Here is a 24,208-nt window from a genome sequence, read left to right as displayed (position 1 = left end):
GTTTCCAGAAGCACAGACGTCCTGGCCCACTCACTTCCTCTACGAGGCTTGCATGCCTCTTACCATACCCAGGACGGCAGACGGTAAAATAAAAAATCTTCTAAAGGCCACCTCCTTTTTCATACATTCGTTACTGTGACCCCTCCCCGGGTCACAACCTGGCCCATGGCTGGCAACTCTGCCACTGTGTCATCTCTGTTACCAGACATGACAGGCTGGCCAGCAAGTCACAGACACTTGAAGCCACTGAAACAGAGTGGCCGCTCAGGATGTAAGTTACAGGGGGGATTCAGTGCTGACAGTAAGATGTAAACTGAAGGCTGATATTTCGGGTTTTCTGCGTAGTATTTCCAGTTAGATGCCCCATCACCCACTTGCACCCAATATGCAAAAGACGAACGTCAAGGATTTCACCCCTACCCCCTTTTGCCTCAGCCCTCTCCCATCTCCTGCAGTGCCTTCCCACTCCACTTCCAGAAGCCGTCCCTTCTTTCCCGACAGGATTCACTGAGCAACTACCAGAGGTCAGGTGCTAGGGTCCTCAGGATGTTGAACGAAGCGCCTGCCCCCCATGAGTTCACGGTCGCGATGAAGGATCACCTAACACGTGAAGGGCCGATTTTTGTACAGAGTTGCCAGGGTCTTCTTCCACCTTGTTCTCGCCGACCCTTTTGAAGTTTCCCTACTTCTTCCGTTGTTCCTATCAAGTACATATATTTGTCTTCCCGGGACAATAGATTCTTTCTGGGTATAATGAGAGACCGTTTCCTCCGGCTCCAGAACAGCCACGTGCATGGCAGAATTAAGACAAACATGGCGGGACTACCTCACTTCCTAGGACAGAGAACCCGCGTACCTCCTTCCCCCTCTCCTCTTCAAAACACCTGCCAAGATGAAGTATTTTAACCGCGACGACATGGAAATAAGTAGGTAAACTGTACTGTCCTGGTCAATGTGAATTACACGCTTTTTTACATTCATGCTGATTTGGGAGTGAACTATTTATTAATGCTCCATTGTAGCTAAACACTTATTGATGTAATTAAGGAATAATCAAACTGATTAAAACAGTATGATTCAGGTGAGTCAATAATTCTTCCCCTTAAAAAGGCAACACGTTTATCTACCCCAGGACAATAACTATTCCTTAAAATCAAATCCTTGCTTTGTGATTAAAGTTATATACATACACCTTAAGATCACATTGGAAAACCCAATTGCCCACCGGCTCCAATCCTAACTTCCTCATTCAAGATAACTAGATATAAAACATTCAAGCAACAGTGTTGTAATTTATAACAACTTTGGACTTGTGGACTTTGTGGCTTCTCATTCAGGGACTCAAAGTTTATGTTCTAACAAGAAGCCTCTTTCTTCCCCTGACATCTTTGTGGTACATAAAGAAAATGTGCCCACTCCAGGGACTTCCCTGCTCCTTCTTGTCCTACGCACGATTAATCTTTTTCTCTTTTCAATTTGAGGTGCAGTAATGTACCCCCCTGACCCCGAAACATGCTTTGCATGGAGTTCCCCTAAAGTCCTAGGGGAGCTCAGCACCAAACTAATGAATCCCTTTTAGTACAGATCAAAGGTTTGAGTTAAGTACAAGTAATTCAAAGCCATAGCCCACGTCTTGGAGAGCCAGTCAGCTAAGAGGTCAACAGAGATAGAAACAGATATTTAAAATGGGGGGGGGGGAGGAGATTTTCTTTAACAGGATGGACATAATGAATTTACCCTTTCCCTAAGAGACAAGAAGCAGACAGGAGTCAATCAAAAGGAGACAACAAGGTCAAAACAGACCCCAGCAGGTGTCCTCTCCCACTCCACTCCCATTTGCCTATGCTAACCCCAGCCCCGGTTGCTGTCGCTTCCCGTAACGAGCTGGCCAGCTTTGCAACTACGAGATTTCTGTGGGGAGAGAAACTCGTGGTGATGGGGCAGTTAGGACAAGCTGCCATTGTCCCTTCCGTCCTGGGAGGCTGTCCAGAGCCTGCACCAGGTTCAGAAATGAAAAAGAAATCACTTAGCCAAAGAGACATGAACTTGAGGCTCCTGTTTGTGGTCACTTGCCACATAATTAATTCAGGCTCCTCCTCCGTGTGCTCCCCTGTCCCACAGGCAGCTTTGGTTCTTCAGCCATGACCGCTAATTTCAGGCACTTAAGAAGTCTGTACAAAAATTTTGGGTAGAGAAAAGTGCCGCCCTCCCTAGTTTCTAGCCACTGCATCGGTTTTGGAAAAACACCAAAGAGAAAAGATGGATTGAGTCTAAAGCGTTCAATCATAAAGCTATTTCCCTGAGATACTAAGCTGTGGCTATTAACCCCCAACACTGAGGAAACTTTATTATTGAAGAGAACAATAAGGCAGATGACGTGATGAATGTCATTTCAGAAGAGGAATTTAAAATGGAGAAGTCGTTCTGGAGCTCATCCAGTCTAACCCTATACTTTACAGAGCACAAGGGAAGTGACTTGTCCAAGGTCACTTAGCCCATTTGTGACAGCCTTGGAGCCTGGGTCCCCTGGCTCCTAGGACTCTGTTCTTTTCTGCTGTAGCACCTTGCTGCCTGGTGATGTTTCCTTCCTACCACACACATGACCTCACCACTAGCAAGACTTTACTAGAAAACATGATCAAGATGCTAAGAGTCTCCAAAACATCTTGGGTCAACAGGAAACCATTCAATATTGCCTGATACAGTCCATGCTCCATTCAGTAAGTCCTAACACAGCACAAGCCACAGAGTAAGGAAAGCCCTAGGAAAAGGTGACATACTGCTCTGACCTTCGGGAAGCTACTTCCTGTTTTCCATCCACACCGTAAGTGTGTCTGCCAAGGGCAGTGCATATTCCTGTCATCACAGTGCACTAGAATTAATTGAGCAGTACTAGGCCACGTCTCCAGGGTTTGGGCTCTCTGGCTCCTTGCGGGACAAAAGCCCACTCACTGCCACCAGCCCTACCAGCCTGTCCCCAGGCACCAGCCTTCTTGGCCTGCTGGCCTGCCTAATAAGGCAATGTGCAAGGTGACTGGCCGGCTTATAGGTCACCCACTGTTTACTGTGCAAATTCTGGACTCACAAGCAAGAGCCTACCTTTTGGCAGACAAAGGGTTACCCTTTGCCAAAATATCTTATTCGATCCATTTACATAATAATAGATACTGGTCTGTAGAGCCTGCCAGATTGGACACAGTGTGGCTTGCAGGGTTAAGGGAACTTGCCTTCAGCAGGTCTGGAGTAGCTAGGCTTCAGGGGAAGTTTCTTTGCGTCTGCCTCCCCCAGCCCCCTTCCCAGGTCCCTCAGAGAACTCACACTCCATCTCTGGAGCAACTTATTTAGCATGCATCCTGACTCCTGAGGCGCCCAGACTTCAAAAATAGCAACCGGACTGTCTCCAAATAGATCGCATGTCCTGGGTACTTAAAAGGGAGTCACTGGGTCAGGTGCAGGAAAAATCCTTAGCATCCCAGAAACTATGTGCTGGCGGCGGGGGGGGGGGGGGGGGGAAGAAAGCCAAAGCCAAACAACAAAACCCCAAACTTCTGTCTTTTCAAATAAGGAGGCGGAGCTTTTGGCCAAACCTTGCCTGAATACAAACACCCTTTAGTTATTTTCGATGCCGTGAAGGTCCGGGCTCAGAGACTCTTCCCACTCCCGGCTCCTGAGACTTCTACACATTTGGGGAAAGGATACCTCTGCGGTGATTAACTGCGGCACATTCATCACTGCACAAATTTCCTTTGGCTTTCAGTCTCTTTGTCACTTAGAAGGCATTCCACCCTCCGGCCCACCAAAATCTGATATGTCCCAGGAGAGTTTTGAACAGCACGAGCATTTCAAGTGTCAACAGCAGCCTGGCGATGATGGGATGGAGCCAGATGAGGAAGCATCAGGGAGCATGAGGTCGCAAACCTCGAGGACGGTGTTCACCAGACTATCAGTGCACATACGAAGGCCAAGATACAGCCCAAATCTGTAACCATGGTGAGCGGAAGCCAATCTGACGGCCTCAGCCTCCCACCCGGGGCCAGCATCCAGCGTTAACACCCTTTCTGCGTAAACACACAGTTCCTTTCGAACCAGAGAGAGCCCGACAAGTAGCAGCCACGCTCTGCTTCTCAGAGGAAAAGAGTTGAGAGTATCTAAAATGACAGTTAGGAAAACAGGAGGCCTACGCACTGCTGATATGTTGGGGATAAAAGTGTTAGATCAATTTCTGGTTTTCACGAATCCAGGGTTTGCCTACTCAGTCCCTACGGGATTCTCCAACAGAGGCATTCAGGAATCCCTGTCTAGATATTCGTAACAAAGAGAAAAAGCAAGGGGTGTGGGATACTGAAAACCCAAAGCTTGTCCTTAAGCTCCTGGAAAAAGCAACCTTGGAAAGGAGAGTTTCAAAAACACACGCCAACCTCCATATTGTCCTAACAAGCCTCTGTCCTCACAACTTCAAAAGAATCCGCTTGCGCTCTCCTTTACCGCCTCTAAATTAGGCAAAGTAGGCAGGGAACCACAGGGGCCCCAGGGTGTGGGCAGACCCGGGGGTGTGGAGCTGCCCTGGGTCCCTGTCCCCCCTAAGAAGGCAGAGGGAAATCACAGGGCGGCAGGTGTAGGCCACCAGCCGCCTGGTTGGCTTCTGTGTTTATTTTACTCCCGAACAGCTAATTTCCCATTGTTCAAGGCCAAGTTAGAGAGCACTGAAGCATTGTTACTCCCTTTTCTTCTTCAACTGCCAGCTGCTGTGGCTGTTTGATTCCTAATTAGCACTTCTAGGGAGAGTAGGCCAGGAAAAGGAAAGAAGAGGCGACTCCTAGCTACTGGCCACCGACCCCTGCCAGCAGCAGGCTGGGCAACCAGGACCCCTTGAGGAGGAGGAGGAAGAGACAGTGAGAGAGGAAAGGGAAGGCGTGGCGCCTGCAGGGTGACCTGGATCTACCGTGGAATTCCTACGTGGTCAGACCTCAGGACGCTAGAGACTGCGAACTGAAGACAATAAAAAAAAAAAAATCATCAACAGTGACAACTGAGCTCATCTTAAATTTATTCTAATTAAATGTCGTCAAGAAAGAAAAAGTCCTGTCTTCCAGTCCCTGTGACTCTCTCCTGAACAGTAAAGATATTACTGTGCTCGCTGGCATTGCCGTCCTAAGCAAGGTTGTCCAACAGGTTCGCGCACAAGAGGTGTATTCATGGACCCGATTCCATTAAAGCAGCAGCTGCTCATCAGTTTGAAGGTATATGTATTCAGTCAACATCCAGTTAACAGAATTACAACCACAGCACTGTCCCCCTGAAATTAAAACTGTGCCAGGTACAATAGGCTGCACGGTGGATTTTTTATCAGATCACTTCCTGTTCAGACGAGCAAAGAACTTTCTCTTTACCATGCACATTGTATCTTTTTTTTTTTTTTTTTTTTTGGCTATTAGACCGTGTAAGCTATTTGATTGGGTGGCAGAAAGAGACTTTAAAATTATTAAGGACTAGATCTTCATTTGCTGCCTATTTATATAATACTTTGTTTTTAAGCACATTGTCAGGCTATTTTTATGGATATATTTTTAACCCGGACACATGCTTACCCTGTGTTCAGCTTAAAATATGCTGATACAGCTTTAAACTCCCTCCTGCAATGCTGATTTAACTTAGCCACCGCTATCCACATCTGAGAGTATTAGTTCAAGAACTAACCTTTCTTTTTAAAAAGAATTAAAAAGACTTGATTCCTTAACTGCACTATGTCGTCCCCTAGTGGCTGAAAGGAGTTGACGGATTTTCCAAAGTCCACTTTACAAAACACCCATTCTTAAACGGAAAGCATGAAGTCTGGACGCTTTTGCTGACAGCAGCTTTAACATCTCTGAGATATATACGAGCTGAAAGGTTAGAAAATGATTTCATTCATTTACTCAACAAATAATACACGAAGTGTCCTAGAGGCCGAGCCCTGTTCTGGGGCTGGGGAAACAGAATGAGTAAGGATACAGGAGAAAATTCCATTCTAGTAATAAATACGCAAGTATAATACAATGTCCCACATGCCCAGTGACCTTTTATTTTAATGTGTGTGAAATATATGTTACAGGAGCTCACTATCGGATACTCGGGAAACATGAGTGATTTTGTACTGCTAGTCCGTCTCTTCAACGTCTTGTCTGTCATTGTCCCCTCCCCTTTACCTTTCCCTTCGCCCAGGCAGCCTCAGAGCTGGTTCCAGGTGCCCTCAGCAAGCATCTGCTAAATAAAGTGACCCATGAAATCCAAACTAATGAGGCTTTATTATCAGCTAAATGAAAGGGCTTTTGCTGTTTTCAGTCGTCCGTATCATAAACTAAAATACCGATAGTTATAAAAGTGAGGCGGGCTCATGAAAAAGTAACAGGTCTCTCTTTAGACATATAAACTGAGGCAATAATATATTGTTTTGTGTATAAACATCACGGTGCTGTGAACATCTGATTCAGAAGCTCACATCTGACAAAAGCATAAACATGCATTCCGAGGCTGTAGCACGCTATTGTTTCACTCTCCTGTCCCCCACCTTTCTGGAAAGTGGCAGAACCACAACTAATGCCATTCCGAAGTGAGTTCTTACAGGACGTGAGGTGCTCTGGGATGTGCCAGGGTAGCAGAGATCACTGTCGTGCCAACTTGGTGCACTGGCCTTGGCTGCGGGACGCTCCGTGCTGCGAAGGGCTCTCGCCCACCACACGTGGGGAAGTACAAGTTCACAAGACCAAGGATGACAGAGTCTCTCAGGAGCACAAACTCTCACAAAAGCTGAATACCTGTGGGTTCCCATTTCTGTTTGAAATTCTACCTCACCTGCCCGGATGCTGTTCAGTTTCTTGCTGCTAGGATTTTTCCCCTTAATGGCGAGGTCTCCGCCATGGAGATTTAAATGTCAAGGGGTCCACAGCTACGGGTCTCTGTTACTTCTGTAGGAAAAGGCAGGTGGCGTCTCACAAGACCCACTGCATGATCTAAATTAACAAGACACGGAAACAGCTACTGTTACAATATTCAAAAGTGAGCTCTGGCAGGTAAAATGCTGACTTGGAAAAGAAAGCCTAGTGGATTTGCAAGCAAAATCTGTGTGAGCGCTATACTGTCGGTATAAACAAAATTCAAACAATTTACCCAAATGTTTCTATTCACTTATGTTCTACCTCATTTGGCAGAGCTAGAGAAAGGGTGGGGGCCATCCGTGAACTTCAACCCAGTGTCCAAATTTAAAGGAAACAAATCTCCACAGTTCTAAATTATTGATTTTTTAAAGCTTTAAACAAAGGCAGGCCTTTGGATATTCGGGTGCACATCACAAGTTATCAGAAAGAGTGACCCAGGCTTAAACATACCTCAGAGGTTGTGGCCCTCATCTCTGTGTTATACTTAAAACTTTTGATAGCAGCCCTGTTAAGATTTGCATAGTTTGGGGGCACTTGTGAGAAAAGGGGGGGGGGGTCTGTAGTTTTACACTGAAACTGTATCATAATGTTTTATACAGATGTATACAAATGTTTTGTACACATTTCACGCGATTTTAAAAGTGCAAACAAAGCACAATTGGTCCCTGGGTCTCCTGCGGACTCTGAGGGGAGGTTGGAAGTAAACTGGTAAGTACCTGAACTTTGCCCTGAAACCTGCACATGAAGAATATCAGCTGCTGTCCCTCAAGTTCCCAAAAAGCTTCAGTTGGGACCTTGGCGCAGGGGGAGGGGGGACACATCTTATTCTCCCCACCGCCCCCCCCCCCCAACCCCAGCCTCCAGGAAGATTCCAGGCCCAGGGACCCAGTTAGTTCTCCCTCAGACTCAGGTCCTCAGAATTCAGGTGGCTTTCACTAAACTCTGACCAGGCTGGTTACCAAAACCCGAATATGTCAAATACTTGCTCCTCCTGACCCCCCTGCTTCCTTTATCACACCCAGGAACCCACAGCGCTTGGGCAATTCACCTCCAGCCCAAACCCTCTAAGGAAAAGAATGAAATGTTACAGAAGTTCCCAAGTTAGCCACAGATTTTATAATTATTGAAATAGAGTATCTACAATTATAAAGTCATATAATATATACTTTGAATAGTGTGTCCAACTTAATCAAGAGTGTTTAACACTGTATACATATTAAGCTATGGTCAACACACAAGTCCTATAATTTTTTTTAAAAAGAAGACAGTATGTTATTAACTGTACAGATTCCAAACCCTATCCTTGGAGATTCAATAAGCCCTTTCATTCTTAATGTACACCCAGTTCTAAACAGCTTGGTTGTCTGATTCCCCAGCCCCTGAAGGGATGCTGAGAAGCTTCTGGAAGGTTAGGAACGCTAAGGAAAGAGGGGAGGAGGAGCTGGCCCAGTGCTGGAGGACTCCTTCACATCTCCTTAGGTATGCCTTTGCTACCCAACATCTGCGAAGCCAGGCAGTGAAAGTCCAAACTAGATTGGTCTCCTCCTTCGTGGAATTTGGGGTTCTTGTACACGGGGCCCCGGAAGTGGCCCCCTCCATGTTTCCAGGACTGAAGACAGGTGTGCACAGCCTCAGGGAGCACTGAAAGGAGGTTCGCCCGGAGAGCAGGTAGAGGGGTCCTGTTCCCAGCGAGCCTGCTAGAGCCGACATGCAAGGCCTCGCGGGGCACAGCGTGGGGACGGCACACTGACAGCAATGACACTTACTTACGCAGGATGGGGACACAGGAACAGAAGGGCCATAGCCCCTCCATTGAACAGAAAAGGAAAGGAATTCCATTCATCCTACTACTCAGTTTCTCGACGGGGAAAGAATTAAGTACGCCCAGAACAAACTACCCTTTGGGTGGCTAAATCTTTTAAACTCAGTTTTAAAGACATACATACAGATCGCACAGGGGAAAAGCCCACAGCCCATTCTTGCTCTTGGTTTCTACCTGTTCCTACCCCGAGGGCTGGCTCCACCCCCACTGTCCCACACGCCTTCTTCAAGTGCCTCACAGTTCCACGTGATCGTGATTGTGTCCATGGCGCTCACCACAGGACTACAGGCGCCAGGCCACCGGTCACGGAGCATAGACGAAGCGACCCACCTCGCCAAACTGCCCCGCAGCAGGTGCTCAACCCGCTGGGCCTGCTTTCTCCTCCTTCCCTTGCCCCCAGTGGTCACTGGGGGAACAGCAGCTGTCCTTCTGCCTTTGCGGCCTCCTGTGGATCATCACTCCTCAGGCCTCCTTCAGAGACCATTCCAGAACCTGCTTTTCCACAGTGGTGCATCACGAGGTGGTGGTTTGCACGTCTCGTGCCCCTTCCCCTCGTGAGAACCTCCCTCTGGTGACAGCTCAGCTGCGCCAGGTGGACCCATCTGCCATTTGTCTTTTAAAATTCCCTTTCCCGTGGCATCTGAGTGACTCTTGATTTTGGCGTAGGTCATGATACCACGGTTTGTGAGTTCGGATCCTGCATCAGGCTCTGCGTCGACAGCATGGAGCCTGTTTGGGATTCGCTGTCTCTCTTCTCTCTCTCTCTCTCTCCCTGCCCCTCCCTGCTCTCTTTCTCTCAAAATAAATAAACACGCGGGGACGCCTGGGTGGCTCAGTCGGTTGAGCATCCGACTTCCGCTCAGGTCATCTCACAGTTTGTAAGTTCGAGCCCTGCGATGGGCTCTATGCTGACAGCTCAGAGCCTGGAGCTAGCTTCTATGTCTCCCTCTCCCTCCCTCTCTCTCTCTCTCTCTGCCCCTCCACCGCTCATGTTCTGTCTCTCTCAAAAACAAATAAACACTAAAAAATTTTTAAAAAATAAATCAATAAACATGTAAAAAAAATAAAATAAAGTAAAAATTCCTTTTCCTCTGGGCACAGAGTTCATGGTGAAAGCACTTCACAAGCTGTCAGCAAGAGTGGTGAAAGGGTTTGGGAAACGATGCCACAATTTGTGATGTATGGGTAGAGCCCGCTGGACCTTCAGCCAGAGGGGTCACCCCATCGGCCCCTGCGCTCTCCCCTTTCCCACCTCCTTACCTGTGGAAACCAAGTTCTTGCCCCGTGGCAGGTACAGACAGAAGTTTCCCACGGCAAGCATAAATCAACGCTTGCTCTTTCCACGTATACAACCTTCAACGGCACACAATGTGCTTTCAATACCTCACTTGATCTTCACTTCACAAAAATGGACATTGTCAAAGGGTTTTGTCATCGTCAAAGCCCTTTAGTCAACGTGGCTTCACATGGTCCTGCTGGCATGACGGGGAACTCCCCGTTCCCCTTTCACAGAGGAGGAAACGGACCCCAGAGAGGCTACGCCAGAGTTGGCGAGAGATGAGGAAAGCACACAGCTCACCCGGGGGGTCCCCAACAAGGGTGTGAGGCTGAAGAAGGGCTGTCCGACCCGAAAACTGCACAAAAGCCCTGGCTCCCTGCTTGAGGTTTTGAAGGCAGAGGTGACCAACCTGAATGGCAGGTTCAAGTCTGGAGCCTGGCTGCTCCCGGCTCTAGTTCCCTCTCCCTCCTTCCCTCCACCCTCCCTCCTTGCCTCTCCGCTCTCCCACTTCAGTGAGGACTTGCAGATACTTTGAAAAGGATTATCCCATATGTTCTAAACCCCAGCAGCAACCACCTCTGCGGTGAGCAGGGCACCGGGCCTGGAAATGTGCGTCTTGGGCTATTGGGAGAAGTGCCTTCCTTTCTTCTTATGAATCATGTGAAAAGCCTATTAGGCTTTATTCAAAACTGCTGTTTTTAAGTCTTTGCGATCCTGGCTCTGTAGACACTGGACTCTGGCTAAGCAAAGGGTGAAGTGAGAAAGAGATGGAAACAAGACTCTCGCTACATTCTTCTGGTGACAGATTTGGAACATGAGCTAATGCACAGGCCAGCCCTGCCAAAGCTGAACAAAAACAATGCTATCTACAGCTGCCTCGGGGCATCTTTCTGAGCACAAAATAGCCTCTCCCCATTCCCTCCCAGAGGCAGCTCAGGTTTTTTGTTTTTTTTTAAGTTGATGCAAGGGTGTGGATAAACTTTGTAAGCCAATATATCATTTGGTTTAGCTTTAGAAATATTTGATCATGCTGATTTGGCAAAGAGAAAAAAAAAAAAAGCGTTCTCTAGCAGGAAAAGTTGGTCTCCGCAGTAACTAGTTGGAGCAAGTCAGTAACTATTTGGAGACACAGACAGAAGGGGAGTCTCAGGCTGACTGAGGGTCTGACTCTCCCCACGCTGGGTTCAACCCTTGACTCCTGAGCTTGACTTTGGCCTTCGGGCAAACTCACAGGCTAACAGCTGCTTTTGCCTGTTGCCTAGAAAATGCAGAACTAGTTCTCAATCACAAGACACTTCTTGTTTCTCTTTTCGTTTTCTTCCCCCGTGTTTGCTCAGTCGTTCTTCTATGTTTTAAATTGTTTTGAAGCCCTCCAGTGGGAAGCACAAAAACGAAAATCAATTCCCAGACAGTCGCCTGGCCAGATTTGGGTTCCTCGTGAGTTGCGAGAACCACAGCCCACAGGGCAAATGTAATTTATAGCAAATGCGAAAGATGTTCACGAAGCTTACGTTAACTAGGATATTGTTAACTGGAGCCCTCTTCTGTGTCGTTTGCTATTCTGAATGCCTGTCATTCTGAATGGACCGAGTGGAGGTAGGGGCAAGGTATCATTTACATGTCGCCCACCAATGAGCTGAGAAAATACACTACAAGTAGCAAAAAAGGTGCTCTACTCTTTAGTACTTTGGGCGAGATGAAATTCTTATAAGAATCACTGAAAATTTTAACTTTCATTTGGAACCTCATGGTAGCATTACCTTTAGGGATGGAACGGGCTTTGGAAAGCCTCTGGATTAGCAGATGGTTCTTTAACAGAGTGTCAGACCCTCCTCAAGAGCCTTAGCGCCCCCCTCCCCCTTGCCCCAGCCACACCCCAGAACCGATGGGACCAGAATCCGCAGGTGGGATCCAGGCTAGGGGATCTTGTGAGAACTGCCCCCAGAGAGATGTGTCGGGGGCAGCCTGGGGTAAGAGCCGCGGCTCCTCGAACCTCCCCATCTGACGAAGGAGCCCACACAGGTTGGCCAACATGGCATCAGCAGCAAAGGCAAGACAGCAAGAACTCAAGAGTTTCCTTTTTTAAACACCAGCAACATTTACGTGGTAAAGTTTGTCGCCAGGTGGTGTATTTAAACAAGCATTATCAGTGAGTATGTGATTCAAATACTATGTCCCAGAACTTGGGGAGAAGAGGACCCCACTCGAACTCCTGGACTGGAATTATGCTAAAAAGTTAGCCAAACAAGTTGCCAGTGAACCAGGGAAAGGAGGACACGAGACCACGAAAGGTCATCCTAACTAACGTCCCTCTGTTGTACCGCATAGCCCCCTCCCACGCCTCCATGCTAGGGGACCCCTTTTGTAGCAGATCATAGCTCGAAGGACCAACAGACCCAAATTACATTGATACACGTTACGATTAAGTGCCAGTTCATTTCTAACACGCAGATGGTGAGCAAGGCACTTGCAGAAATCAAGATATAACCACAGGACACAGGCACTCCCCTGGTGTCTGCTGTGCTCTTTTCTCTAAAACCCTCTTTCCTGGCTCCATTTTCCTCTGTCATTAATCTACATTACTCATGTGCTAACTTGAAAGCTTTATATTTTGTTGTGGTTTTCATCCTCTGTATCACAGAAACATGTTACTACAATTACACAAGATTGTCATCCAAGGAAAATAGCTAACACCACCAGCATAAATAAGTTCCCGAAGACACGAAAAACAAAACAAATCCCCCCTAGAGCTTTATTTGTTCAGTTTGTTTTCCAAAATACCACATGCCACGTTTTAATCGAAAACCAACGCACGCATCAGATTTACACATCAGATTTACCAAAGGTCTTGCCCTGGGCCCATTTCAGGACCGAACCCATGGCTTTCAGCTCTGATACCACCATAGGCAACTAACGACAGGACTTGGATCGGACTGAATGCAAAGAGCTGCCCGGAGGTCAAGGGCTTGGGCTCTTTCAGATAGACAAGAGTTCAAACCCCAGCACTGGTGTTTTCCAGCTCAGTGGCTCCGAGGCCAATTATACCCCACCTAAGATGGAGGTTAGAAGGTTGTTCTAAGGATCGAGGACACTCCCGTCTATGATAGAGCTTCCGGCTCCACGAGGCTACCTGGTGCCTCAGCCGCTCCCCATCCCACTCTGGCACTCCTTCCCAGCACGCATATACACACATCGTCACCTGTCCAGTCCGTGCTCTTGGACCCTTATCCAGTTTTACTCCCCTAATTGTTTCTCTTTTTACCAGCTCACGGTCTGCTAGGATCACTGTAAATTCCACTTCATCCAAATCAGTGAGTGTTTGGGGGTCTACGTGAGAGATCTGCTAGCGATCTTTCAAAACACGGGACCCTGGATTATCAGGTTACATTTCGATCTTTGCGCGTTTAACCACGTATGGGGCTATGAACAATCCAAAACACCCATCCCTGCCAGCACAGCTTTGACTATGCTGCAACAGTTCACAGATGAGGAGAACACGTTGGGATGTTTCACCAAGCGCTGCCTCCCCCGCCACGTGGTATAACTTCCAACACCACTGCCTTGCCTGCCACGCTTTCACCCGATGCTCCGGGGCAGGCAGGACCCTGGGTCCGGGCTCCACCCACAAGAAAGCCCATGCTCTCCCACGAAGGGGCTGGGGCAGCTTCAGTGTTCACCACCACAATGATTTTTGGAAGAGAGGACACACAAATGTCTCCATTTCCAATACAATATAAATGTGTGTACGGTCCTAGCTTCTAAGCAAACACCTGTAAATGTGTGAACTTGCAAAGCTGCAGTTTTCATGGCTTTGTAATATAATGTGTAAAGATGAAAACTGTCAGGTCTGAAAGATGACTACATCTAATGTTAAACGGAAAGAGGAAAGAAATACCAAAAAATTCTTTAGAATCTTTACATTTCCACTAAGATGATGTGGAAGGACTTCCTCAAGGGCCTGATTACTGGATGCTCAGAGTCCCTTCTTTCCCCCCCTTGGAGGTGCCTTTTCTTGAGCTGAATGAAAACAAGTGGTCGCCAGGGCACAGTTGTGCCTTGAAAAGCAGTTAGTCCCTGTGAAGGAGTAACCCTGTGACAGCCCCACAGCCCCGGCCCTTCTCTCTCATCCTCTGACCTAATACACAACAGTGGAATTGCAAAGAACCCCTTCTTTCTTCCTTATAAAGAAGAAAATAAGGGGCACCTGGGTGGCTCAGTCAGCATCCAACTTCGGCTCAGGTCATGATCTCATGGTTTGTGAGTTCATGCCCCACCCGGGGTTCTCTGCCATCAGCACAGAGCCTGCTTCTGCTCCTCTGTCCCCTCCCCCCTCTCTCTGCACTCTGCCCTTCCCCCGCCGGTTCTCTCTCTCTCTCTCTCTCTCTCTCTCTCTCTCTCTCTCTGTCAACTTAAGAAAAGAAGAAGGAGAAAAGCAATGGGGAGGAGAGAAGTTAGTACTTTGGTTTCCCGAAAGACTAAACATAGCAATCTTTGTCTCGCACAGAAGGAGTTCTGTTGCGCATGGTGTGAAGCTGACAGGTGCGGATGTGCAGTTTTTAAAACAAAAATGAAAAAGGCATCCAGCAAGCAAATGCTTGAAGTCTCAAACACAAGTAAAACGGCTCTGGCTCCGGGCTAAAAACTCTCCAGAGAATCAGGATATAATTTACGGCCAGACAGTTCATCTGATTTCTTCACCTGTAGTTTTGAAACATACCTGGTATTCACATTTATTAGAGCAGCTGGTTAGATCAGGAAGGTGATGAAATGGCACAGGAATGGCTGAAGGGAGCCTTCCCCCTCACAACACTTGCAAGATCTTACTTAATCCAAGTACCCATCTAGAGCTGGTCAGACCACATTCTGAACAAAACGTATATTGAAAAGCACATTTAATGGGCACCTGAGGCATATGTTTTCAAATGACCTAACTGTTATTTTTGGATTTTTACTCGATTCGTATAAAATTATACTGCTAATAGATGTAATACATAAAACCAGAACTTGATCTGCAAAGGTGACTCTATGTCCTGAGCCCACAGCACGGTCTCTTAAAACCCAGCTTACGTTTGTAATTTCTTGATTCATGTGATTCCAATGAAGCTACAAAGTAGGAGAAGGTTTGCAGGGAAACATGCCAGCCCTCTCCTTGGTTTCCTAGTGCACGATTAGTTTCTGGTCGGTCCTTACAGACTTTCTTTAGGCAAGAAAATACGAGCAAATGCTTCCCTGTGCCTTTTGTGCACAAACACAGAGCACCCTAAGTGATGTTCCTTGGGGATCTGTCCCTACAGGTGCACAGACGACATCTTCCCACGTTGCCCTCATCTTGTCACAGCTGTGCAGTATTCTATCATTTACCCACCCAGCCCCCTATTGATGGGCATCGAAGTCTGCTATTTGACACAAAGCTACACTGCATAACCTCTGATGTAAGCAAACTGCCCCGCACAGACATGGTGCCATTTTCATTCCCATCAGCAATGGTTCTTGGTTCCCCAGCTCATAACGGACTTCTAGATGTTCGCTCTACTGAGGCTTGCTGGTCACAGTACATTTTTATTTCTTTTACTCTGAATGCAGTTGAGCACCTTTTCACCTGACTTACACCCATTTAAATGTCCTTTCTCCCATTTTGTGTGTTGTCAGTTTAGATGCTTTGCCAATTTTCCTCCAGTGCTTTTTTTGTTTTGTTTTGATTTGGTTTGGTTTGGTGTGTGTGTGTGTGTGTGTGTGTGTGTGCGTGCGCGTGTGTGTTTAGGATTTCTGGAAGTTTACATATTAGTATGTTAATCACGTATCTGTGATAGGAGCTGCAGGTAGTTTTCCTAGTTTTTCTTTTCTCTTTGGTGGTTCGCACCCCCCCAACCCCCCCCCCCACACTGTGGGAAAGTGGTGGAGTTTTTAAAATACGGTTAATTTTTATCAATCTTTTATTTCATGGCTTCTGCACTGTAAAGCAGTAGGGAAGGTCTGCCAAACCTACAGCTATGAAGAAATTTTTCCTGTTTCATTCTAGTACTTGTTTTATTTTGAAAAAATGTAAACCTACATAGAGACAGTGCTACGACGAGGTATGTCTTTCTACTTTTTTTTCAAATTCTTCCTGAATTATTTAGGAGTGTTTTACAGATTTCCACACCTAGGTTTCAGATACTTCAGGTTAAATTATTCCTTGATATTTTATCCATTTTATTGCCTTCATAGACATGGTCTTTCCTTCCTCTGAGGTCTTCCAGCGGGATGTCTGGAGGTACAGCTTTTAACAGTGTCAAGTTCTTGTTCTCTGCCTCAAAAGATGCTCAGAGGCCCAGGTTCACCTGGGCTGTGACCCAGGCCACATCCCTGAAGCAGAGCTGGGAGCAAGCCAAATCAGGCCACAGCCTTCCTGAACTACTCCAGTCCCATTCATGGGCAAGGCTCAAGGAGATGGGAACCTGGAATAAGCAGAGGAAGGACAAAGCCACGGGACCTGTCCCCAGGTTTTCTGTCGAGCTTTTATGCAACAAATAATTTGCTCTGTGATTAACTGTATTGCAAGACAGGCATCTACTGACAACTTGTTTGCATCTCTACAGAAGGTCACAAAAGGCCCTCGGTGATCACTCAGGCTACCTACAGACGTGCAGCTGGGCAGGACTGGTTCTCTACCGGGAGAGACGCCTCGAGATAGCCGAGGAGAGGACTGGCGTTATCTCTCCAGCAGAATCCTCTCTCACTGAAGGCACCGTGCTGCACCTGCTTTCCTTCCTGCACATCCAAGCAACCCCTCGGGCTGGGCGATCCTGCCCACGCCACCCTGACCCCTTCCCTTCTCTTCCTGCTGCCGTCAGTGTGCTTCAAGACTTGTACAATCCCAGCCTCCTCACTACCTCAGTAGCCCATCCTTCAGCGGCCCAAAGTCTCAAGATTTCCTGTGGCCAAGAAACACACACCCCTTTTCTCGTCATTCAAGGCTCTCCGTTGACCGAACAATGTCCATTCATGGTACCTTCATCGGCCCTTCCCTCTTGCCCGCCAACCTCCATCATTCCACTTGTCAAATTCCTACCCATCATCTACATCTGTGAAGTCTCCGTGGACTCCCTCCCAGGCCTCCACTCCTGTGCCTTGTGACACAAACTGTGTCCCATCAAACTCTGACTGTGTGTGTGCACGGCACCTCTGAGCTTCAGGGCTGCCCGAGGCTCTCCAGTACCCAAAGCACTGCTTGCTTACACATTTCCGAGTTACACTGGTGTGTTTGCCAGTGAGTAATACGTAACGATAATACCCACAAGGTGCCTGAGAGGAACGTTGCCTTCTCCTTCCTCAGTTCAGCGTCTACACCGATGACAACCTCTACAATTCAACAGCCTTACCCAAATCCCTCTCAATGTAATTCGTGCTTTACTTTCGTTTGGTAGGAAGAAAGCTCGTTCACTACCTTGAGAACACCGCTCCTTCACATTTTTTTTTAAGGTCTGAAAGCACTCAAAAGCCTCTCTCTTTAAAAGATTTAACTGTTTCAGGGGCGCCTGGGTGGCTCAGCCGGTTAAGCGTCCGGTTCCTGGTTTCGGCTCAGGTCACGATCTCGCGGTTCATGGGTTCGAGCCCCTCGTCGGGCTCTGTGCTGATGTCGTGGAACCTGCTTCAGACTCTTTCTCTCCCTATCTGCACCTCCCCCTACTCATGCTGTCTCTCTCTCTCTCTCTCAAAATAAATAAATAAATAAATAAATAAATAAATAAATAAATAAACAAACAAACAAACTTAAAAAAATAAAAACATAAAAAAATAAAAGATGCAACTGTTTCAAATGTACGGGCTGTGGGAACACAGCTCTGACTCACCTCAGGGCCGGCGGCAGGGGAGAACCGCCAGTAAGTGTCAAGTGGTTACTCATCCCCAAATGCTCCCAAGCCAGGACAGGATGTGATAAGAGTCTCTTTTTAGCTCTGGCAGGCATGTCCCTATGACATATGATGGTTCAAATGCCACCCCTTGTTTCAGATAAAAATTACTCGACACTTTATAACATCCTGGGATATTCTGGAGGGGAATGGGGAACAAACTAATGTCAAAGGCAGAGAAGTTCTTGAATTCAAGAGGTACCAAGCAAGGCCGGGTTGACTACCGTTAGATGTGGCTACAAAGCAGACCGGTCCCCAGCTCTGTAGTATGCTGCAGGCGAGGGACAGAAGTACCTTGGAAGTAAAGCGACGGCTTGTAGAGCTGCTGATCTCAACCAGTCAGAACTCAGAGTGAATCCTTCAAGGTGACTGGAGCCAGCTGTTTCCCTGGGAGCCCACCACTTGGGGCAGCCTCGAAGTTCAAGATTAGATCTGGATATTGTAAGAAAAGGGGCCATGCCAGCAACAAGGGGGAAGAATCTCTCATTCCAGACATTCAGCTCCAGGAGACGGCAAACGGCATAGTGGGAGGGGTGAGGCTGTGGAATGGTGTGAAATCTGTCAGCAAAATGTTGCCTCGGTTTTTTTATAGAAATATTCTATCTGCCCGAGGGGACGGCCCAGAGGTTGGCGGGACTCACCTACTCAGCTACCTCAGAAACTACCAACCCTCAGCCCTTCTTCCCATTATGCGTCAGAAGAGAATCTGTTTGGACTCGGGTGCCATGTGTGTGCCAGCAGAGTGCTGAGGTCATTTGAGCAAAGGTCCTGGGAATCTGGAGAAACACAGGCAGTTACAAGTGACCACAGGCTCTTAACGGCCAACAGAAATTTAATCCCCTCGTTCTAGTTATTCTCAGGGAAAACTGTTCAGAGTGTCCCGTTGTCCTTCTATCCCCCTTCTTGCTTCTCATGTGTTAGACATGACATCAGGCAACAGGATGACTGAGCATTCTTTTTACATCATGCGTGACGCAGCAATGGCATTGGAAGTGATCTCCACTCTGAGCCCGGCTGAATTATAGGTGAATCGCTTACAAATGGACACGTGATCTCCGTGAGAATGCAGGGTTTGGGAGCAGCGCTGTCTTCCCCACATGCTCTGCCCATATACGCTGCAGTTGAGCAAACAATTTATATTTCAAAGAAACAGCTGTGGAGCTTTGGATCTGGTAAAAGTAAGAGGATGTCGGGGGGCGCCTGGGTGGCTCAGTCGGTTGAGCGTCCGACTTCGGCTCAGGTCATGATCTCACAGCTCAAGAGTTTGAGCCCCATGTCGGGCTCTGTGCTGTCAGCTCAGAGCCTGGAACCTGCTTCGGATTCTGTGTCTCCCTCTCTCTCTCTCTGCCTCCCCCCTCACACCCTGTCTCTCAAAAACAAAATAAACGTTAAAAAAAATTTAAAAGACACAAAAACCTTAGCAAAGGAAAATTCGATTTTCAAAATATCCTTAGATACTTGCAAGTATGCTTTTCCTAGTCACTTATATCCTGACCGTACAGCTAATTAGAACAACATCCATGAAGCCCCACTGCAGGTGGGTCCATTCACATGCCACATGGACCAAGATGCTGCAGAGGGAGGGACAGGGGGCCAATGCCAGTGACACCCACCATGCTATCAGAATCACTGGGTGTGGGGGGGTGGAGATTATAGTCTCTACCCCCCAGGTCTGGGATGGGGTCCAACGAGAGCTTTATCAAGCAATTCTATTGATCATTCAATCTTAGAAAACAATCACCTTGATGAATTGTGATCTATTTCAAACTGATGATATGATTCTAGCTGAAATATATTTCAATTAACCCAGAATTTCCTCTAGATGAATAAACATGCAGATATTCATCTATAATTTGATATTTGAACCAAAATAATATTTTCTTTTTTTTTTTTTTAAAGAAAACCACCTAAGGGTACTAAAATCCAGGTAATTTTCCAGGTAAGTTTCTAAAATTTAAGGTACTAAATTTAAGATACCAAATCTAAGGTACTAAAATCCAGGTAAGTTTCCAAAACCTACCCAACTCCACCAAAGCAGGAAAGTTTTCCCTTCCCCTTGTGGGATGTGTAAGATTTATGATGAAGGCTTTCTTGGTGTGAAATCTAGGTGAAATCTGATGTATTGAGCTCCACATTCTCAGGAAACTGGCTTTGGAATGATCACTCAGGCATCGGGAATAGCCTTTATCATTATTACTAAGATAATATTTTTAAAAATTTTAAGTTTATTTATTTATTTATTTATTTATTTATTTATTTATTTTGAGAGAAAGAGAGCAAGCAAGAATGAGTGGGTGAGGGGCAGAGAGAGAGGGAGAGAGAATCCCAAGCAGGCCCCACACTGTCAGTATCGAGCCCAACGCAGGGCTCAAACTCATGGGCCATGAGATCAGGACCTAAGCTGAAACTGAGAGCTGGACACTTAACCAACTGGGCCGCCCAGGCGTCCCTATCATTACTAACATTTCATTTGAAAAATTTTTAATTAAATGATACGAAACCATTTCGATAGATTCCAAAGAAATCACTAGCTCAAATCATCCAGTTTTAACACCAAAGTTACCCAAAAGCACTGCAATAAAATTTTAGTTAAAAAAAATCCTTCCAGCTTAAGGCTAAAATCGAAACCTAGACATCATCTTAGCCCCAAAGGTTAATAATAACAATCTCCAAATAAATACTGCCATCCAGCAAAAGCTGCTTTCAATGTTTTACGTGTATCAGCTCATTTGATCCTCAAAACAAATCTTTGTGGCCATGTACTATTATCAGTCCCATTTTACAGATGAGGAAATTGAGACAGAACCTGAGTTCCCTGCCCATGCTAATGGAAGTAGTAACTAAATGTGTTGGAATGTGTACCCATTGAGTCCAGCTCCAGGGGCCACAGAGAGAGCCTAAAGTCAGGTATCAGGTTTGAACTTTCAAGTAAGTAAATCACATTAGCAAACCTTTTAGGGCAAAAGACAGCGTCTATTTAAGAAACAGAGCAATTTTTAAATTGCCATTATTAAAATGATCATACCACAACGATCCTATCTCATTTGCTTTACATTTAAAATTAAACAATTTTATGGGGCGCCTGGGTGGCGCAGTCGGTTAAGCGTCTGACTTCAGCCAGGTCACGATCTCGCGGTCCGTGAGTTCGAGCCCCGCGTCAGGCTCTGGGCTGATGGCTCGGAGCCTGGAGCCTGTTTCCGATTCTGTGTCTCCCTCTCTCTCTCTGCCCCTCCCCCGTTCATGCTCTGTCTCTCTCTGTCCCAAAAATAAATAAAAAACGTTGAAAAAAATTTAAAAAAAAATTAAACAATTTTCTAGACATTTGCCACCTTGTTTTTCAACCTTTTAAAACATCCCAATTCTCTCATTTACTTAAAAAAAACTCGCCAGTGTATTATTTAGCATATTGTCCCCATCAGCGCAAAGCAAATTCAACAAAGAACTGGAATAATGACAGATTTTATTTCAATTTTATTGGCAGGAACTTCTGTGTCTAATTGCTCATTTTGTTAAGGGCTAAAAACTAGTTGCTCCTCACTTTTTACCTACAATATGAAAACGAAACTGTTTAAAACAAAACATTTAATTACTTTCCTTCAGGGGAAGGCTTGAATGAATCAGAAGTGTTACAAGGCACATTTTCACTAAGGAGTGTGGCAGATGAGGACATCAAACAGGCTTTCAGCTCTTTATGCTTTTGGCTGATTCCCATGTGTGTCTGTGTGGGCCCGTGCATGTGCGTAGGTGTGTTTGTTCCATTCATTAATTTCTTCGTTGTACAACTATTTATGGAACACTTGTTATGTATCAATTATTGGGACAATAATGGTTAGAATTCCTAAATATCAGACATACCAGTATAAATATCAATATAAAAACATTTTCTAAATCCCGTTTAGAAATGCCCAAAAATGTTTGCCACTTTGAGGTATCTAATTTCAGAGTAATTATGAGTTCACCACCCCAACTTCCTCCCATTAATTTCAGCAACTTTAAACCAAAGGTGATTCTTTTCCTACAGAATCAGTACTCACATAATACCCTGTCTAAACAATACATTTCTAAAGAAGACCAAGTTAAGTTTTTAAATACTTACCAACTCAAGGCTTTTTCAACATATAACTAGGTGACTTATGAAACCATCACTATTTGGGGAAATTGTATTTCTAGCTTTAGGATAAAAACATGTAAACCTGTTCTGTAACACTAGAGTTCAGGCAATTAGGAGATATATATATATATATATATATATATATATATATATATATATATATATATATGCAAGTTGTTCCAAAATCAAATGCAATCTATAATAAAACGATATATACAAGACAGACTCTGAGAAATAAAACCTCACACTGAAAATCTGTTAATTTGACACTAGGATTTACTGTGCCGCACCCATATTTTCTAAGTAAAGTGCACGGAGCATCACGTATTTGTCTTAACAACAACAGGTTTCATTTGAAATTTCAAATAATACATTAATTCTTTTGCCCAATCCTAATATGAGACTACAGAGTACAGCCAGAGTGCACTCAAAGCTGTTCTGCCCAGGCCCAGGTCCACGCAGAGCCAGTATTGGGTGGCTCTAGAATATTCTTGTGTGCCCGAGTGTTCCACAGGTAGGGCTGTGTGTGTGTGTGTGTGTGTGTGTGTGTGTGTGTGTGTGTGTATGAGTGTGCATGTTGTTCTTCATGCTGCTATCTGGTTACTTAAATCTAAGTCAACTAGAAAACCAGCAAATTCATATTGAAAAATCTTGGACACTTAACCAAAAAGCTCCGTAAAGTATGTGCAAGGAAACCACTTTTGGAGAGAGTCCTTGGAGGGACGACATGAGGTTCCCGTGTGCGCCCCAAGGTATACAGTCTACTTATTGCTGGTGGCTCTATATTTCAAAGAAGATTAGACTTTTCTCAAGTTTGTTTCTGTGTGGCTCTCCTTGGTCAAAGGGGTTAGATTTAGACAACTGATGCCTCCTTGAGTATTTCACAGTGTGGCCGAGATGCTGAGGTTTTTAAATCCTAAAACACAATGTCATGGGCCATTCTAGTAACTGCTAATCATGTGACACAAAAATTGTGAATGCACTATGAGGGGATAAGACCGCTTCTGAGTGTCTCATGCACGCAGACGGCAAAGGGTGTTCTCACGGGAGGCTGTTGAATCCCATCCTCGTTGGGGTAGGAGAACGTTACATAAATCTGATTTTACACAAAGCTCTAGAATCATCCCACACCCCAACAGCCTCACACAGTTCAGATTAAGAATCAAGACCTCTTAGGGGTGCCTGGGTGGCTCAGGAGGTTGAGTGTCCAACTTTGGCTCAGGTCATGATCTCATAGTTCGTGAGTTAGAGCCCCGCGTCAGGCTCTGTGCTGACAGCTAGGAGCCTGGAACCTGCTCCGGATTCTGTGTCTCCCTCTCTGTCTGCCCCTCCCCACTCATGCTCTATCTCTCTGTCTTAAAAATAAATAAAACATTACAAAAAAGATTAAAAAAAAAAGAATCAAGACCTCCACACACGATTCTTAGGGAGGGGAAGATTTATGGTAGAGTTTGTCAAAGTCAAGTTTTACTTTATGTCCATAATGCTGTGGAACAGAAAACACTGTTTTGTTTTGTTTTTTTCTGACTGCAACAGGCTGTTTGCAGCTCCTTCACAAAACAAGACCCCGCTGTAGAGATGAGGCGTGGCCTCTGGGGCCTCAGGCAGAATTTTTCTGGATTTGTGGCTGCACAAAGCACGCGTCAAAGCGCAGTCAGACTTCCTCAGCTCTGCTCCTCGCACGGACCCACAACGCCTGGCACAGTCTAGAGCCTCTCGACCACTGACAAGACCCAGATGCCTTCCTTCTACTCACGTGTAACTGTCCAGATACAGTGGTCATGGCAGATCAGGGAGAACGACCGGGTCTGCCTCTCACCCTCTGCTGCCCTTTCTCTCACAGGGCACAGTTGGGGCCTTTCGGCAGACAACTCAATGCAGAGCACTGGTGTGGCCTCCAAGCGTCTGAAGACTCCAGAAGCACATGGTGGAGTGTCAGCTTGGACAACACAAGTGTCAACTTGGGATCCAGGTGGCTTTGCCATCACCTAAGTAGCCCAGAATGACAACCACCAAGTACCCCAGTGGAAAGATAAAGTGAGGAGGTCATGGCCTCCAGAATCTAAACAGAAATGTTAAGATTAACGATCTTCTTTGATCCCGATCCCCTCAGAGGACTGACAGAAGACGCGAAGCCCCAAAACATGTTTTCCCCAGTCATCCAGTGTTTAAGTTCTTGTCTAAACTTCG

General features: G+C 46.1%; 1 protein-coding gene across 9 annotated transcripts in view; it reads right to left on the bottom strand.

Annotated features, from left to right (window-relative positions):
- Positions 1-24,208, bottom strand: part of SVIL (supervillin) — a 232,675-nt gene that overhangs the window by 114,125 nt on the left and 94,342 nt on the right. The window lies entirely within an intron of this gene.

The sequence above is a fragment of the Prionailurus bengalensis genome, chromosome B4 (genome assembly GCF_016509475.1).
Source record: "Prionailurus bengalensis isolate Pbe53 chromosome B4, Fcat_Pben_1.1_paternal_pri, whole genome shotgun sequence".
Lineage (NCBI taxonomy): Eukaryota > Metazoa > Chordata > Mammalia > Carnivora > Felidae > Prionailurus > Prionailurus bengalensis.
The sequence above is the reverse complement of the archived record's forward strand: the minus strand, read 5'-3'. Positions and strand labels throughout refer to the sequence as shown.